Genomic DNA, 19,107 nt, shown 5'->3' with positions numbered 1-19,107 from the left:
CCTGAGATGCCAGATGACCCTCCCAGTACTTTGTGGTTATTGAGAAACCATGTAGTTCAGCACATACACCCCTCTTGGCTTAAACCAATCAGTTCAAATGAATACCCCTTTTGTACTGACCAATCACCCCTACCCAACTTGTTCCCATCAGTGAATGTGCTAATCATGTTTTAGAGTTGTTACTTGATTTTCCTGAGGTGTGTGATGATTTGCTAAGAGATGCTATGATGTATGTGAAGTCCCTGCCTTCTCCAAAGAATGTATAAAACTGCTGCAAACCCTGGGCTCGGGGCCTCTCAGCGTCACCAGTTGCTGTGTGTGTGCGTGTGTGCGTGGAGGACCGAGCTAGCTCGCAATAAACACCTCTTTGCTGCTTACATGGATCTTGGATCTCTGGTGGTCTTTGGGGGTCCCGAATTTGAGCATAACAGTCACATGGTACAGGCAAATGAATCAGGACTTCGGTCTCCACATTACAGTTTTAGCAGCTCACCCTTAGATTCAGACCTACTCTCCATTCCAAGAGAAACACCAAAGAAGTGTTAGGGCAGAGTGAGGTTAGGTTCTGGGTACAGCTTCAATGTGAAGGTTTGCCCTTTGCTTGATGTTCACATTCTGATCCTTTCACTCCACTTAATCATTCAACAAATAGGCCTATGATAAGACTTCAGAGATTACTAACTCACCTCTCTAATGGAAAAAGGCTCACATACAAACTCAAATAAAAAGCATGTGGCAGATTCTGCAGAGGCACATGGGACCACAAAGGAAGAAGTAATAACAAGGGGTATTAATGAAATGAGTCTGTCAGAGGAGAGACCCTCTGGGTGATGAGAACTGACAGGCAAAGAGGGAATGGGAATTGCTGGCTGTAGGGCTCAGAAGACAGGTCAGAAGCATTTGGAAGATCAAAAGAAAACCCAGTGTGTGTTGAAAGAGGGACCAGGAAATAAAATCAGTGACTGGAATCAGATTATTGAAAGCCTTATATATGGTATCAAAGGGTTGAGTACAGGAGGGTCTTAAGAATTGGGAGTTAGCAGAAGCCTGGTTATAAAAAGTTAAAAGACTGCCGCTATAACCTATGAAAAGAGACGAGGCATTGGCAGTGAGAACAAGAGTCAAGCATTTTGATTCCAGGTTTAGAGACCAAATTCATAATATGTGGTGATAAGATGGAGTAATAGAGATGAAAAATTAAGGTTTTTATATATGTAACAGTGTGGTGAACAACTTATCTATTCATTGAAATAACACTGTTCTCAATCATTTAAGCAACAAGGATTTTTAGAATCATCTTTTGTACAAGTATCTTTAAAACGTGTTTTAGTGGAGGAAAAGTTCTCTCCTTCCCAGCATCCAGAAGGGGAAAGAATATGGAAGAATGTCAATGGGAGGGTCATGTATGCCATGATTTGGTCATGACACACACCAATCTCATTCACAAACCATTGGCCAGAGCTGTCACATGGCCACACTCATCTGTGAGGGAAGATGAGAAATGTGGTCCAGCATATACCAGAAGTAAGATAGACAACAGAAGCAGCTTTTTCCACAAGCAGAAATGATCCCTTGTGGTAGGTAAAACAATCTGGCCCTAAAGATATCCACATCCTAAACCCCAGAACCCGTGAAGATGTATCTTACATGAAGAAGAGACTTTGGTGATGTAATTAAGGATATATATCTTGAGATGGGAAAATTCTTTCATGATGTAGGTGTGCCTAACATAATAATACAAAGCTTAAAAGTACGTTAAAGAGATTAGACTGAAGGAGGAGAGAGGTTCAAAGCTTGAGAAGCACTCAGCCCACATGTTTCAGCTTTGAAGATGCAGAAAGGATTGTAGCCAGTCATGAAATGTGGGCAACCTTAGAAGCTGGAGATGGCCCTGAGCTGGCAGCCACCGTGCAAAAAGGGATTTCTATTCTAAATCTTAAACAAACAGGAAATTATGTCTTCCCCTACAAAAGGAAACACAGCCTTGCCAACACCTTGACTTTAAGTCAATGAGATCTCTGGACAGATTTCTGACCTACAGCACTGTGGTTTAATTTCTTTGTGTTGTTTAAGCCACTGTAGTTAGAGTGATTTGTTATAGCAGAAAGAAAACTAATGCATCCTTGCTTCAGGCAGGCATGCTTTAAGTAATCACTAAACATTCAGGAACAAATTTCCAGGAAACAGTTGGGAATGTAGATTTGGGAACCATAGTGATTAAACCCACAGAAATGGATGAACTTACCCAAAGAATTTGGATCAGGAAGAGTTGAGAATGAAGAGCTGAACCCTATAGAACAACAAACAGCCTTCAGAGATCCAAATGGGATGACAGAAGTCAGAGAAGTTACCTCCAAGGTGATCACATCAGCAGATCAGCAAAGCATATGTACGGGCTTCCAAAAAGGGAGGGATCTTCGGTGCTAAGTATTATAGGAAGGGAAGCAAATGTTCATCCTCCATTCAGCTGCTATTATTTTCCACATCACTAGTCTCTCCCACTTAGAAGAAAGCTCTTCAACCTATTCCCCCTATGGACCAATGGTTTTCCCATCAGTAAGGTGATACCAAGGGGATCAAAGTGTTAGTGCTTTTTCTTTTCCTCAGCTTTAGGCTTCTCGCCAGTGCTTTGGGTACCCTTTCCTCTCAGAAGGCTTCAGAGAGTGAGCATAAGTGTCAGATCTTAAGAGTGGAGACTCAAGTGAACCTGAATTTTCTCTACAACCCAAGATCTGATTGTGGTTCCCAAGATCTGATTTTGGTTCTGTTAAGTCCTAGGAAACTTTTCAGGGAGCTCTCTATATATACCTAGTGTGCCCCTATTGTTGAATTCTAACAGAAACCAAGAAGCATCATACTAAGTGATAGATTTTCTTTCTTCAAAACACAAAGTGTTCATTTTCAATTCCAGGAAGATGGAGCAGACATACTTTCCTCTATTTTTCCCACTAAATTTTGTGTGTGTCACAAGCCATCCATGGGCTGTGTGTGTGAACTATTGCGCATAATAGCCATATGAGAGGATAGGCCTGGCACTGGAAATCCCTGTCAGGGATTGATGGCTTGATGCAGGTGTGCCTTCTCCTCTAGCCCTGCCTAAGACCCCACACAGCACCTAAAGTGGGTGTGACTTGCCAAGATTCAATCAATCTTCGGACCACAAGACATCCAGAAGCAAGACTCTACCCTTGAAACCTTATTCCTGCCTTATTTGATGAAGAACATTCTATCAAAAATCCTTTGTTAATCCCCCTATAAATAAACAGATCTCAGTTTCTTGTGCTCTTTCCAGTGCTCTCTCTTTCTAGCGTGGAAGCCGACTCCCAAGCTCAAAGAGCTGTCCTGCCCTCATATGAAAATTATGTATGTGTTGCATAATTTCTTGCCACCTTCTTCTTAGCTCAAAGTTGCAGCCAGCTTGTTTACATTCAGTTTATCTTGTCTAAGCAGATCATGGTCAAGATATATGAGGAAAAAAAAATCTTCAAGTCAAGAAAACACAGACATACCAACGTATCCAGGGGACGACAGTCAGCATCTCATTAAGGGGTACTTCTTCCTGCCCAGGATAATCCAAGCCACCCTAAAACTTACAATCTCAAATAAATTAGTGAATAACAAAGCAAAAATACTCAGAAATATATTTACACAAGATGAAGCCCCTGATAGATCTAGTCCACATGGGTTTTGGAACTAGACAAAGGGAAAATGGCCCCGGTGGTTTATTTAACCGGGTACATCAAAGGCAAGGATAAGGTTTCAAGGGTAGAGTCTTGTTTCATAATTTCTTTTTTTTTTTGCATCCCTGCTTTAATCATTTTATTGTTGTTAATTTATTTTTTAATTGTTTTATTGGTTGTTCACAACATTACAAAGCTCTTGACATATCATATTTCATACATTAGATTCAAGTGGGTTATGAACTCCCAATTTTTACCCCAAATGCAGATTGCAGAATCTCGTCGGTTATACATCCACATTTTTACATAATGCCCTATTAGTAACTGTTGTATTCTGCTACCTTTCCTATCCTCTACTATACCCCTCCCCTCCCCTCTCATCTTCTCTCTCTACCCCATCTACTGTAATTCATTTCTCTCCTTGTTTATTTTCCCATTTCCCTCACAACCTCTTATATGTAATTTTGTATAGCAATGAGGGTCTCCCTTCATTTCCATTGTTTCATGATTTCTTGCACTTGATAGACATCTGGCAGATTGATTGACATCTTGGCAGGTAACACCCATATCAGGTGTTGGGTAGGCCTTGATTGACATCTTGGCAGGTCACACCACAGAGCGGGAAAGAGATTCACATTGTCCCTAGGCACTTGACAAGAGAAAATGTCCATGGTCTTTCCTAGACACAAAATGTCTCTATCCATGAGGCTTCCATGCACGGTGACCCATGTGCAACCCTTGGACAGGTCCTGACACCAAGGATCTCAGGCTCTTAAAGAAGCAATTTAAAAGAAAAAAGAAAGTTGTATAGATACACACAGAAAAATACATAACACAACAAAGCCTTTTCTCTTGAGCCAAGTACCAGGAAAAGAGGAAGTCTAGCAAGAGAAAACCTTGAGACAATAAGCTGTATACTCCAGAGAAAACACCAGAGAAAAGTCCATGACCCCTCCCACAGCAGCAAAGTCTGAATGAGGATTTTTCTAGACATTCTCATAAGCTCTAATGAGTCTCCTAACCTCTTTGTAATAAGGGCTATCAGGAAAGGCTGGTAATGAATCCTTGCCTTTTAACACACCCCAAGTAGATCCAGGACTTTCACCCACATCCAGCAGTAATGAGGCACTCCTCACCCTCCCTAGGGAGTGAGGGTATTACAAGAGGCTGCTGGAAAGTCAGGACTTTCCCAAAAAGTCAGCATATCCCAGAAATATGAGGCCACTATCTGTGCTTTCAGTGGAGACTACAATGGAAAACAGTAAGAGAGCCAGTATGGCCTAGGTGGATACCTAGTGGGGATCTGCAACTCTTGACACCACCCAATTGTAATGAAAAGCCCATCCCCTCTTGAGTATCAAGGGAGGAACCTGGACTTCCATCTCTACCCTTCAGCAATGATCCAGCACCCCACAGGCCCTCTCTGAGGCCCCTTGAACTTAAGAAAGTTCTATGTGCCCTCATCATTATCAGACTTAGCATTATAAAACCGTGCACCTGCCATTAACCGATGGAGGAATGATTGCTGTAAGAAGTCCAAGGTTGAGCTCCTCCTTCAAACCCCAACTCTCCTCAGATCCTTTTTAACTTTCAGTTTAGAAATGTTCAAACAAAGACAAAATAAAATGTAATGAACCCAGATGCATCCATCACTAGCTTTAAAAATTACCAATTCCTGGCCACTTCATGCTATCCAAGTTCCTACCTACTTCTCCCTTCCTACTTCTCCACAGCCCTCCGCATGATTTTGAAGCAAATATCAGTCATTCTATTGTTTCACCTAGACATATTTCATAGATACATATAAAAGAGGATACTTTGAAAAATAACCACAATACTGTTATAATTTCTTTAAATATGAATAATACTTATGTTGTATCATCAAACATCCAGTAATTGTTCTCTTTTCTACAACTGTCTTACACAGACAATATATGTTTAGTTTGTATGTTTAATCAGCATTCAGATAAATCCCAAACATTATTAATTAATTGATAACTCTGAAGTGATTTTTAATCTATTATTCTCTCCTTTTTCTTGCAATTTTGTGTTGCTGTTGTTGAAGAAATAGAGTCAATTTTCTGGTAGTTTCTCACAATTTTCCATGTTGCTGGCTGAATCTCTTTTAACATATTCCTCTATCCCCTTATTTCCTTTGGTCTAGAGGTTTGATCAGATTCAGGTACTTCTTTATTTGGTTGGCCGGTTTGGGGTTTTGGTTTTGGTTCTGGTTTTGTTTAGGGAATGACAATGACATCTTTACTCCACTGATTATCAGGAAAGCTTTCATAAAGGAAAAATTGTGTCAAGCATTTGGCAATACTCAGGTACAGGCTAAGTGCTTTATATTTTTCCTCTTTACTGGTTTACGTAAAAAATTTAAAAATGAGGTTATTCCCTAACACCCCCAAATGAGGTAGCTAGCAACATTATGAGTTCATTTATTTAAACATATGAAATCTGTATCTGTCCATTGCAGTTGTAAATCTCACTGAGCCTTCAATCTGCCTCGGAGGAGTCTCTCCTTTTCTCCTGCCAGAACCAGATGTAGTTGAAGTGTTCTCACTACTGATCAGGAGAAATCTTGTCAAAAAATCACTCCCTCCTCAACCCCAAATCTGCCCAGTCTCCTAGACTGGTTCCTCCTGGTTCCTTTGTGTGGCTAATGGGATTTATGTGTCATTCATGAATATTTACAAGCCTTTGGTTTTTCTGTGCCAAGATTTCAGGACCTAAGAAAATACTAGTCCTCATTCTTCAGAAATTTCAATGTTTCTAATGGGTCACAGTCACACGGGCTCCATGTTGAACTTCGATGTATCCTAAATGAAAGCCACTGCCAGGAGGGCGGCAAGGGGGCCAGAACGAGTGACACCGCGTCGGCCCAGGCTCCTGGAGCGGAACGGGCGCTGCGCTGCTGTGGTTCGCCAGCCTTGGTTCTGCGGGTGCCGCGCCGAGTAACTGCGGCCGCTGTCGTCTGGGGCTTCGTCTAGCGGCCACGCAAGTGTGGACTTCGGGATCTATTGGCCGAAGTCTGGAAGGAATCGCAAGGCGAGAATGCACGCCTCCGCCCTCCAGCTGCGGGGAGAGGAGCCGAGGAGCGGCGGGGATTGCCAGTGACCTTGCAGAGAAGGATGCTTGCCTGGTCTGACGCAAGGCGGCCTCTCGCGGGCGCGCTCCCCCTGCGCTGCCTGCGGATCGGCGCCTGGACGCAACGGAAGGGCAGGAGCCAAATCCCAAATCTTGGCGTCCAGGTAGTGAGAACTTCAGGTCCCTCTCTGCTTCGTCCCCTGGGCAGTCACGCCTGCATTGTGAGCTATATGTCCTTTTAAGAGAAGACCAATTTCCATGCGGCGGTGTGAAATTCATTTTTCCTGAAAAGTTAGAGAATTCTCTAAGTAGGGCTAAAACAGAATAGATTTGTCAGGCCCTTGGTGCTTCTGGAAATGGCAATCCACTGTGAGGCATAAAGCCTTTTAAGCTCACAGGCAAATCTGGTCCCGCTTGGAAGCATCCCGGGACCTAAAACCTTCATTCTCAAATACTTTACTCCTGTAGCTTCAGCGTTTTCGGGGGATATTTTGTCTTTTCATCTTTGAGATTGGTGTTGGGATTCCTAGTAGTTACAGTCACACCTGGATGGCCAAGTCTACCCCTGAAAACTTTTTCTGTCCTAGTAGTTACACCTGGATGGCCAAGTCTACCCGTGAAAACTTTGACTACCCAAAGCATTTGCCTCACAGCGTTGTCCTGGGGATTAAATGAGATGGCCTGTTAAGTGTTAGGCCCCATTCCTGACACACAAGGGGTGCTTTGACAGACAGACGTTGGTTGTAGTTAGTGGGGCTGCTAGTTTGTCATGTTCACTGTTTCTGGGTCCTTGTCATCCCTGCCAAGGGACTCTGCCATAAGCCAGGGTCCAGAGGGCAGAGACTCAATCTTATGTTGTTCTGGAAAGCCCAGTCCTTGCCCCAGATATCAATCCAATAATGAGGACACTGTTTTAAGAAAAAGGCAAAAGAAGTTTTATTGCTTTGCTAGCAAAGAAGAAATACAGGGGCTTCTGTCCCAGAGGCTATGATTCTGCTCACCAGGGGGAACAGAGGGCTTTTAAAGAGGTGATTCAAAGGCTACATTCCAGGTGTGCCTTGTCAAGGGTGGTGAAGACTTGGAAGACAACTGTTTCTTAGGTCTTCTGCACGATTCCTGAAGTCTGAATTATTTTATTCCTATGGTGTGTATTTGCTCCAGGACAGATAATTCAGCATAAGATGAGAACAAGGGCAATCTTCCCTCCACTCCTCAACTTTAGGGAGGTGGAGAGAGAGAAGAAAAAAAAATGTCAGTTTTTTAAAAAGCCACAATGGCAGAACAGCAAGTGTTATGTTCAGAGCATGAAGTGAACTCCTGTTAGAGTCTGTCTTATTGAACTCACATTATCCATATTCACAGTAGATACATCAAAACAATATTAAATTACTAATTTACAATGGGAACTTTTTTAAATTTGTTCTTTTTTAGATATACATGAGTATTTTTGACATATTATACATGCATGCAATATAATTTCCCAGTCTTGTGGTTGTACATGATGTGGACTTATGCTAGTTGTGTATTCATATATGAACATAGAAAAGTTATGTCAAATTTATTCTACCATCTTTCCTATTCCCATCTTCTCTTTCCTTCATTCACTTTTGTCTAATCTAATGAACTTGTATTATTCCCTCCCCCCACACTTATTTTGTGTTAGTATCCACCTATTAAAGACAGCATTCAGCCTTTTGTTTTGGGGGAATTGGCTTATTTCACTTAACATGATAGTCTCCGATTCCATACATTTACTAGCAAATGCCATAATTTCATTCTTCTTTATGGCTGAGTAATATTCCATTGTATATATGTACCACACTTTCTTAATCCATTTATCTATTGAAGGGCACCAAGATTTGTTCCATAGCTTTGCTATATAAAAGGAACTTTATTTGTCAATGACTAAAATTTTCAGACATCTCTTTCCATGGTCATTGATCTAAAATGACAAAATCACAACAAAATAAAGATCTTAATTGGCTTTATTTTCAATTCTAGAACCCAGGAACAATTTATTCCATAAAAAGGAATTAGTGTCCCCATGGGCTAAGCATAAGAGGTTTGAAAAAAATCAAAGTAAAAGAGCAAAAACCATATTGATCATTCAAAGTTACCTTCCTTATAAAGCCAGAACTGAAAATAGAAAAATAACTGGTTGGGCTGGGGATATAGTTCAGTGATAGGGTGCTTGCCCAGCATGTGTGGGGGCCCTACATTCAATCCCTAGTGCCATAAATAAATAAATAGTTACCATAGGTTACTTCAAGTTACTTCTTGTAAGGATTTTAAAAAAATCTAAAGATAAAAGGCAGGGGGAAACTTCTTTATTGCACCAATTGGGAAATTGATGGGAAATTTGGCTCCTCATTGTTTTTTTTTTTTTTTGGAAGGCCAGATAAAAATAGTCTCGACTTGGTGATATGGAACTTTAGCTTGGATGATTCCATTTTGATTTTCAAGACTGATCTGTTGGAGCCCAAGGCAGTAATCTAATCCAAAACAGTGACAATCTGTAATTATTATGTTACACTAGGAAGCTGAATTAGTGGTAAGATAGTCATGGGAATGGGGAAGGGAGCAATAACAAGAGAGTGGCCCTTTAAGTACATGCAGGTTCTCATCTTACAACAACACAAAGAAATAAGGAGGACTTTGTTAATAAAAGCTATGAAAAGCAAACAAAAATATCAAATTGTAACACTTAGAAGAAAACTGTTCAATGCTTAATTTTCTTTCTAGCATTTTTGCCCAATGATTCAGAATACTTTTTTGTCTAAGTAGTTATATAATTTAAAGTATATTAAGCTTTTTATTCTGCTTTTCCTTTCAATGAGTATTTTCTTCCTATCATGCCTGCTGCCTTCCTGTTTTCTAAAAGCTCAGTGATTCCCATAGGCTAACAAGTTCTTGAGACACTTAACAGATTTATTCTTAGTTTCCACTCAGAGCTAGTAAAACAGTTTCTGGAGGGAATCTCCCTAAGGTGATATTTTTGTTTAATACAGCAAGTTGAAAACCTGAAAAGAGTTTTAGGCCCATCACCCAAGGCCAGTTAGGAATACTTTTGGCTGCAAGTATCAGAAAGACTAACAGCCTGAACAATAAAATCCTCCATTTTGTCCTGTGTCAAGAGTATGGAAATTGGCACATCAAGGCTGGTACAGCAAAACAGAAGCATCAGTGGAAATTCAGGCTTACCTGCATGTACGAGTCAGAATCCTCCAGAGAAACCAAACTAATAGGGTAGAGAGAGACAGCAGTCTGAAGTCAAGATGCTTAATCCAGTACTCCAATTTAAATGTTAATCTCATCAAAATATCTCCCACTCAGAATAACATTTGACCAAATATCTAGGCACCCTGTGTCACAGTCAGACTGCTATATAAACCTAACCATTACACCACATCCAAAGGATGCCTTTGGATCCTCCTGTGTTTTGTGTCATGGTTATAAAACTAGAGGAGTTCTAGGCATCACATGGATTTCGAAGCAGGAAGAAGAGTACCAGCCAGCTCTCTTCTGGGCTGTTTTTTCTTGTTTGATTTAAAACAAAATGTTTCCAAAACCCCACAGCAGTGTTCCCCACACAACTCAATGGCCCAAACTTGTCCCACCAGGGGAAGCTCTAAATCTGAAAAAGGAGAACAAGAGTCATGCACGAAGATCTTATACCAATTGTGATTAATCTGGGCATGGGGCTACCCCTTATAATTTTGGGGTTCTGTTAGCCCAGAAGAAGAAAGATGAAAATGGCTACTGGGAAGGAAAATAACAATATCAGTCACAGTTCACAAACTGAAATCCAGATCCAGCTTTGCACTCTTGGTTTCTTTGGAGTTTATGATTTTTATAGACTAAATCACATTAATAGAGACTTCCTATTTTTTCCAAAACTGATACTTTTATTATACCTGAAGTTTAATACTTTAATTCCCAGATGGTAGCCTTTGTCCTCCTGTGGAAGAAGGGTGCCTGTAAGGCTGAATTTGAACTTCTTGAGGTGGAGGAGGGAGGTCCTGAGATAGCAACAGCCTTGGCAGCTCCATGGATCTGTTGAGGTGCAGGAACAGACCATTCAGCAGGTCCCCTCCTTGCCATACCGCTAATTCTAACACATGTCCCCAATGTGCTTACTTGTGATGCCTGTGCCACTTCCCTGCCTCCAAAAGCCCATCTTCTGTCTGAGAGGTCAAGTATCCTACGTGGTGTTCTGTCTTGGACTGTGCCAGGGGTTATCTCTATAGGATGCAAATGAGATGTTGCTGCTTTTATGATTCAGATTTTTCATCATAGACATCTTTATTTCATACTTGTGAGAGAAAGTCTCACAGCCTGAGATCTATCAAAAGACAGGGGCCAGCTGCAATTCTTGGTACCCCTTCCCCTATCTGATTTGTCACCAAGTTCTATGTGTTGATTTCTTCCTTACCCCCCTCTAACACATACCCCTGGTTAAGCTCACCCTCAGCATGACCACTACCTTTCCTGAAGCACAGCCTCCATAACTCTGGTTGCTACGGTCCTTAAGTTCAGATGGTGTGAACCCCCTTTCTCAGGGCGAATTTACTACACACCACCAAGTTAACACTTTAGTATTGCATAACTTATACCATATTATTATTGTTATTATTTTAAAATATTTATTTTTTAGTTATAGGTGGACACATCTTTATTTTTATGTAGTGCTGAGGATCAAACACAGTGACTCATGTGTGCTAGGCAAGCGCTCTACTTCTGAGACACAATCCCAAAGCCCCGAGTTATACCATATTATAACCACTAACTTGTCTAAAGGGTATATTACTAGGAAATTTATGGTATAACCTAATGTTTTGTGACAACTGCAATAGTTAGAGCTACTTAACATGACAACAGCAACCAGGTCAATACAACTAAATATGTGGCCCGTAAGTGTCATTTTCTATATAATAATCTAATGTGATAAAGTATTTCAAATCAATGAAAAAGGTAAATGAGTAAATGGCAATTAGGGAATCGGTTCTTTGGAGGGGAGAGAAATTCCTATACTAAGATAAATTCTATGAAGATTGTTGTGGTTTTAAAATGTCCAAAAGTTCTTTTATATTCCTTTTTGAAGACATAGAGTTAAATCCCCTCTCCTCCAATGTGGGTGGGTTTAGTGATTGACTTCCAATAACTAGCTTATGGCAAAAGTGATGGTGTATTCAGTGACAAAGACATAAGAAATGTCTTCTGTCTTGTCCTTTCTCTTGGATCTTGTTATCATCCCCTGAGGATGTTCAACCAAGCCTGCAGAGAGGCCTACATTGTGAGTGAATAATTTGGGAAGCAAATCTTCCCGGCTCTACAAGGGCATTGCTTCAAATGAAATGCAGCTCCAGTCTACATCTTGACTAGACTCTCATGAGAGAGTTTGAGTCAGAATCACTTAGTTAAAACAAATTCTGAGTCAAAGAAACTGTGAGACAATAAATGTTTTATGTCACTAAGTTTTGGGGGTAATTTGTTACATAGCAAGAGGTAACTAACTCAAAGATTAAAAAAGCAAAAGTTTAAATTATAAATTAGAGGGACAGAGATTGTGGCTAAGCGGTTGAGTGCTCACCTAACACGTGCAAGGCCCTGGTTTTGATTCTCAGCATCACATAAAAATATAATAAATAAATATAATATAATAAATATAAAAAAGATAAAATATAATAAATAAAATAAAGATATATAAAGAAACAGAAATGGGCTTGAGAGGAGAAAGGATCTCTAAACTTTAATGAAAGATTTTTATCTCACTTCAATTTAGGTTTCACCAGCCCACGCAACAAATGGGGCCACACTGAGCACATTGCTAGAAGAGGCCAGCTTGTGGTGTCAGTTTACTGTGCCCCATGGGGCTTCTTTTCCCATATTTGAGTTTCCCTTGCTATTGAAAGACTATCATTGTCCACCAAATATCCACAAGCTCCTCTTTTTTCTAGCCTCCTTTGCAGTTAGTTAGCATTATGACTTGGTCTGGTCAAAGACATATGGGTGTATCATAAGGTACTTTCAGACCTAGCCCTTAAAAATATTCTATGAAATCTTCCAGCCTTTTCTTCCCCTACAGTGGTAACTCTGAATGCCACACATTTCAGTTATGGCTACCAGATAGAAGAATGAAAATGACTTTTATTGAGGATTATGTAAACAATCAATAAATCTTGGGCCATCAGAATGGAAGGTTTAGTTGTTACTGAAGCCTACTCTTAACTAATCTTAACTAAATTATTATCCCTTTCCAGTGTTTCTGGGTCTTTTGGGGTATTCTCTAGGGCTACTCCAGGATGTGTGTGTGTCTACATTGCTACATTTCTGTCCCCTTCCCTCCAGTTTAGAGTGGATTTTTGTTTGTTGTTTATTTTGCAGTGCTAGGGATTTAACCATAAGCTAATGCTAGGCAAGCACTCTACTACTGAGCTATAACCCAGCCAGTTAGAGTACTTTGTACAGATAGATTACTTCCAGAGTTGTAGGAAACCTGGGACACACCTTGTAGACCCAGATGAAGACTCAAGTCTTTCCTGTAACTTCCCCTAGCCTAGACAAAAGCAAGTCATCATGTTTTCTTAAGACTTTATTATTAGGGGAATAACCCTAGCACTTGCTACTTTTGACACTCACAGGCCCTGGGTGGTTTCATGAGGCCCCTGCAGGGCACTCCATCCCCACCCCCACTATCACTTAACCTCCTCCCTTGAAGTGCTTCTCTGGGCTTTGAGAGAACACTTGACTCAGCCTAAAGCTGCAATTTCAAGTCCTTGGGTCCTGGCTTTCTCTTCCACTCTTTTCAAGAAACCCAAAACCTACAGGAGTCTAACCACAATGAAAATAGTTAATGTTTATATAATATTTACTTGTACTAATTTAATTTTCACAGCAATCCTATGAAATAAGTACTGTTATTATCTATTTTTACAGATGAGGAAATTCGAGACCCAGGAAAGTTAAGTATCAGCCCAAAGTTATATAACTTACCAGTCCTTTAAGAGACACAAGGCCCAGTACTGATTCAAGAGAAAAAACTTGTACTAGGTTGCCATTTATTTCCCTACAACTATATATAACTGAATTAGTCCACTTGCATAATGGGAAATTCAATTTTTTTTCATTTATACTTTATCAAAAACTAAAATGATAATAAGTACAAGGACAAATGACAAGAAGTAATGGCAAGGATGTGGATAAAAGGAAGCCCTTGCACATAGCCATTATGGAAAAGAGTATAGAAGTTCCTAAAAAATTAAAGATAGTATTATTATATGATCCAGCAATCTCACTATGGGGTCCATATGCAAAGGAAATGAAATCAGTATGTTGATGAGCCATCTATACTCCCTTGTTTATTGCAGCTGTATTTGCAAGAGACATTGAATCTCTAAGTGTCCAAAAACTAATAAATGTATAAAGAAAATGTGGTGTTGTGTATGTGTATATGTGTGTGTGTGTGTGTGTGTGTGTGTGTGTGTACACAATGGAATGTTTTTCAGCCATAAATAGGATAAAATCCTGTCATTTCTGGCAACATGGACAGAACCAGAAATCATCATTGAGTGAAATAAGGCAGGCACACAAAGGAAAGTACTGTATAATCTCCCTCATTGGTAGATCTAAAAAAGTTGATTTCAGATAATTTGAGAGTAGAAATGGTGGTTACCAGAGACTAGGAAGAGTAGGAGGGAGGAGAGATGAGGGAAGGTTGATCAGTAAGGACTAAGTTATAATTAGGTAGAATCAAGAAGTTAATTAGGTAGAATCAAGTGTGCTATTACACTACAGGGCAACTACAGATAACAATAAGTATACTTCAAAAAGCTAGAAGAAAGTATGCTAAATGTTTTTACCATAAAAAAAATGATAAATGTTTTAGGATATAAATATATTTATGCTGATTTGAACATTATATAGTGTGTCCATGAATCAAAACATCACATAGTATCCCATAAATATGTGCAATTTTTACATTTTTATGTATCAATTACATAAATTTTAAAAAAATTCTTACTGCTTGTGTGCTAACACAACAACCATCTGCTTGGTGCTCTGTGGTCTCCGAGTTATAACTATATTATCTCCAGGAAGAGAACGAGAAGCTGAGATTTGATATGCAGGTGCTAAAAACAGAGCATCTCAAAAATACCAAAGATCAAAAAAAAGAAATACACACATACATATGCGAGCGCACGCGCACACACACACACACACACACACACACACACACACACACGTCAAATATCCCAGCTTCAAAACTGCCCAATTGTGTGTCCTTGGACAATTTATTTACTTTCTGTTTCTCCATCTGTAGGAATGGGGATATATATAGTGCTTTCATCATAAAGTTGTGCAGAAGATTCAATATATCAAAATATAAAAAGCACTTAATGATAGTACTTGGCACAAAATAAGTCCCCCAAAAGGTCTTGCCATTGCTAATTATCATTTTAGATGAAATTTCCAATCAAGAATTCTGGGAAAAAAAAATCTCCTTTGCATAGAGATCAGAAATGAGGTTGGCAGAAGGGCTGCTTGTTCCTTCTAGATTTTTTTCCCCCCCAGGGATTGTGATTTATCCCTTAACAGTGTGGATGACTCAAGTTTTTCCAGGTTCATCCTCTCTCCTTTCCAGCTCAAAGCTCAACAGCGCCACCTGCCACACAGATTTTTATGTGAAAGAAATCCACTGTCCACACCAAAGAGCATGCAATAAAGAAGACAACAACATTCAAAAGGTGAACTTCTTTAATTATATAATATGCTCTCACAGTGATGAAAAACTCCACAAAAGACATCAAGAAAATACTTGATCTCAGATCAGGACAGACAGTCCCTAGAGGAGATCACTGAAGATTAACAAACAGCAAATGAAACTACATGCTTGACCTACTCATTTAGAGAAAAAAATAAACCTGCCAAACTTAATCCCCAGGAGGCTTTTTACTTATGGTTGGAGGACCTCATAAATATAATCATTCTCAGGAACAGTTTAACATTCTGAATCAATTTAGGTTTTATTATGTTTAAATTAATTTTTGAATAACTAGTTCATTCTCATGATTGGAAATGCAAGGAATATAAAAAGGACGTGCATTCAGAATTCTCTTTCCCATCCTTCCCTTTCAACTACCCAGGAATCTCCCCATATTACCATTTAATAAAGAGCCTTCTCTTTATTTTTTATTGCTAAAAGTAGTATAGGGTTGTTGTGCTCTTCCTCAAATTCATATATTTAAGTTCTAACCCAAAATACCCAACAACACGAACTTATTTGTAAATAGGGTCATTTCAGACATAATTAGTAAGTAGAGGTCATCCTGGAGTAGTTTTTGACCCTAATCCAACATAACTATTTTCTTTGTAAAAGGTAGAAATACGCACATAAACACAAACACAGGGGTGATATGTCCACAAGGAACACCAAAGATTTTTAGCAAACCACCAGAAGCTAGGCAAGATTCTCTCTCACAGCCCTCAGAAGGAACCAACCCGTCTGACTCCTGATTTCATACTCCAAGCCTCATGGACTGTGAGATAATAAATTTCTCTTTAAGCCACCTAGTTTGTGCTACAGGTTACAGCAGCCCTGGCTAAGTAATACAAGTGGATGTACAATAAATCATTTAATCATTTTCCTATTTTGGACTTTTAGGTTTTCCCCAATCCTTTACTTTAAAAATGCTACAGTGAATAAGCTTTCCATGTACCATTTCACAATTACATGTGTGTGAGTTGGCTTTCTGTCACTGTGACAAATCCCTGAGATAATTCAACTTAAAGGTTTATGTAACAGTTTCAGAGATCTCAGTCCATGGTGACTTGACTCTACTGTTTGGGGCCTGTGGCAGCAGAGTACACCATAATGGGAGCATGTGATGAAGGAAAACTGCTTGCCTCACATGGCCATAAAGTAAGGAAGAATAGAGAGGAAGTAGTTGAGGTCCCAATGTCCTTTTCAAGGCCATATGACCAGTGATCCAACTTCCTAGGCCCCACTTCCTAAGGGTTCTCTATTAGCTCCCAGTAGTGCTGCAGGCTGTCTTTAACTATGGGACATTTCAAATCCAAACTATAGTAGTGTTACTACACCAGCATGGGGGAATTTCTAGAGCAGAAATGCCAAGGATACGTGCATGTTAATCTGTATTGTCCAGTCCCCTGGGTCAATCTATGCTCCCTACAGCAGGCAGAAGAGTGCTTTCCCTTGTGATATGACTACCACACTGTTATCAAATTTTTGAATGCTTGTCATTCTGATAGAAATAGGGTATTTATGTGTAATTTGGATTTAAATTTTTATTGAGTCATTTGTATATACTTTTCTGTGAACCTATTTTTCTAGTGGGTTTTTCATCTTATCAGTTTTGGAGATGACCTTTGTGTATCAGGGAAATTTGCCTATAAAAGGCAAATATTTTTCCTAGGTAGTCATTTGATTTTTTTTTGTTTTTTTTTTAACTTTGCTTATGGTGGTTTTGCCACAGAGTATTTCATTTTTATTTATTTGAATAGGCTATTCTTTACTTTTACAGTTTCTGGATTTGTTATAGTAAAAAAAGAAAAACAACCTTCTCTATTCCAATATGATCAAAGAATTCACCTGTACACTGGTGATGGTCAACGTGTATACATTTCTATTTATCACTTATTTATTTGAGAGGGGGTTTCACCATGTTGCCCAGGCTGCTCTCACTTTCCTGGGCAACAAGCAATCCTCCTGCCTCAACCTTCTGAGTAGCTGGGACTACAGGCACGTACTTCTGGCTTGTGTATGGCATTTTACATTTCACTCTTTTATATATATGTAGTTTATCCCAACATAAGGGCTAAGATTTCAATCTAACTTTATTTTTTTAAAAAATAAACTTCCCAGTTGTTATATCTTTCTGCCCAAATTTGAAACCTTTATCAGATATACCCATAACCACATAGGTCTATTTTTAGGGTTCACTGATAAGCCTCAGAATTACACCAGCTTAATTATTAATATGCTTCTTACCTGAAAATAAGATAGTGATACCCTTGTTTTCCAATATTTACATTCTACATTTTTTTCTTATTCAGTTGCAGGGGGTGTTGGTGAGTAACATCTCTTACTGTTTCTTTACTCTGTTTTCAATGTTTCCCCCACTAAGCTTACTAATGCTTTAAATTCTCCACTGTTGTTATTTTCTTTTGATCCAAGAATTTCTATTTTTGTCAACTATTCCAAGGAAGATATGGGAAGAACTTTGCACAGAATTATTTATTACAACCCAGACTTATTTTTTAAGACAATTTTAAAGAATCTCACTGATTAACAACAGGAGAAAAGGAGAGTATAGTTCAATATAATATTACAGACATAAAAATATTAATATTTTACATTTTCTTCCTACTTAGCTTGAAAATCCAGAGTGAATTTTATATTCACAACATATCTCAGTTCAGACTAGCCACCATGTGCTCAATAGTCAAATGTGAACAGTAGTACCATATTGGACAACTCTAAACACTGCAATGATCTGTAAATATTCCAAAGAGACAGTGTTGGAAAAGTGTGTGTGCGCGTGTGTGTTTGTGTGTGTGTGTGTGTGAAAGCATAAGGACAAACAAAAAGTGCTGCAGTATTACAAGACTCATGAAGAGAAAAAAACATTATCTAAAAATCATCTGAAACAATTTCTTAGGTTTCTCAATGATATCTATCTATCTATCTATCTCTCTCTCTCTCTCAAACTACCTTTTATTTTAAACTTTGCTGCTGTCTTGGTTGGCAGGCCAGCTTAACACAGCAGCCTTCACTCTGAATTTTTCTGAAAGCTTAGAACTGCCCAAAGCTCCTTCTAGGGCTATGCTGTCCAATAACATGGTCACATGAGACTATTTAAATTAAATATAATTAAAAATTCAGATCCTCAGTTGCACTAGCCACATTTCAAGTGCTCAACAGCTACATGTGTCTAGATTACTGGTTAGGGCAGCTCTAGGAGAATCTCCTCCCGATCTTCAACTTGCTTGTGCTCCTATTCAAAACTTCCTGGCCTGAACAGGGTTTAAGGATCTGCTTCCTACTAGAGTTCACCACTGCCTGCTGCTCAAGGACAAAGCAAACCTCCCACTGGCCCAGACTTCCTTCTGAGTATGTGGAATTCTGGAATGCAGTCCAAATACAACCAAAGGATTATTGCTACAAACAAAATTCCTATACTGCTATTTAAATGTAACATTACTCCACTGAGTTACTCTGTTTTGACTCAGACCTTCCATAGATACAAAAGAAAACTAAGCATAAAATTGATGCTGAGCCCCAGCTCATTCCAGCCATCAGTACAATTCACCCTAGTAT

The 19,107-nt window shown here is 39.3% G+C and overlaps 1 protein-coding gene and 1 long non-coding RNA gene across 3 annotated transcripts in view; both read right to left on the bottom strand.

The window, feature by feature from the left end:
- The window catches only part of Btnl9 (butyrophilin like 9), a 154,988-nt gene that overhangs the window by 68,507 nt on the left and 67,374 nt on the right, over positions 1–19,107 (bottom strand). The window lies entirely within an intron of this gene.
- On the bottom strand, positions 7,682–11,378 carry LOC144377841 (uncharacterized). The gene is made up of 4 exons (XR_013439026.1): positions 10,908–11,378; positions 10,685–10,823; positions 9,972–10,008; positions 7,682–7,986 (listed from the first exon to the last, which is right to left on the bottom strand). It is a non-coding gene; the product is annotated as an uncharacterized LOC144377841 (long non-coding RNA).

This window comes from Ictidomys tridecemlineatus, chromosome 1 (genome assembly GCF_052094955.1).
Source record: "Ictidomys tridecemlineatus isolate mIctTri1 chromosome 1, mIctTri1.hap1, whole genome shotgun sequence".
Taxonomy (NCBI): Eukaryota; Metazoa; Chordata; class Mammalia; order Rodentia; family Sciuridae; genus Ictidomys; species Ictidomys tridecemlineatus.
Note: the sequence above shows the minus strand (reverse complement) of the source record. Positions and strands in the feature narration are given on the sequence as shown.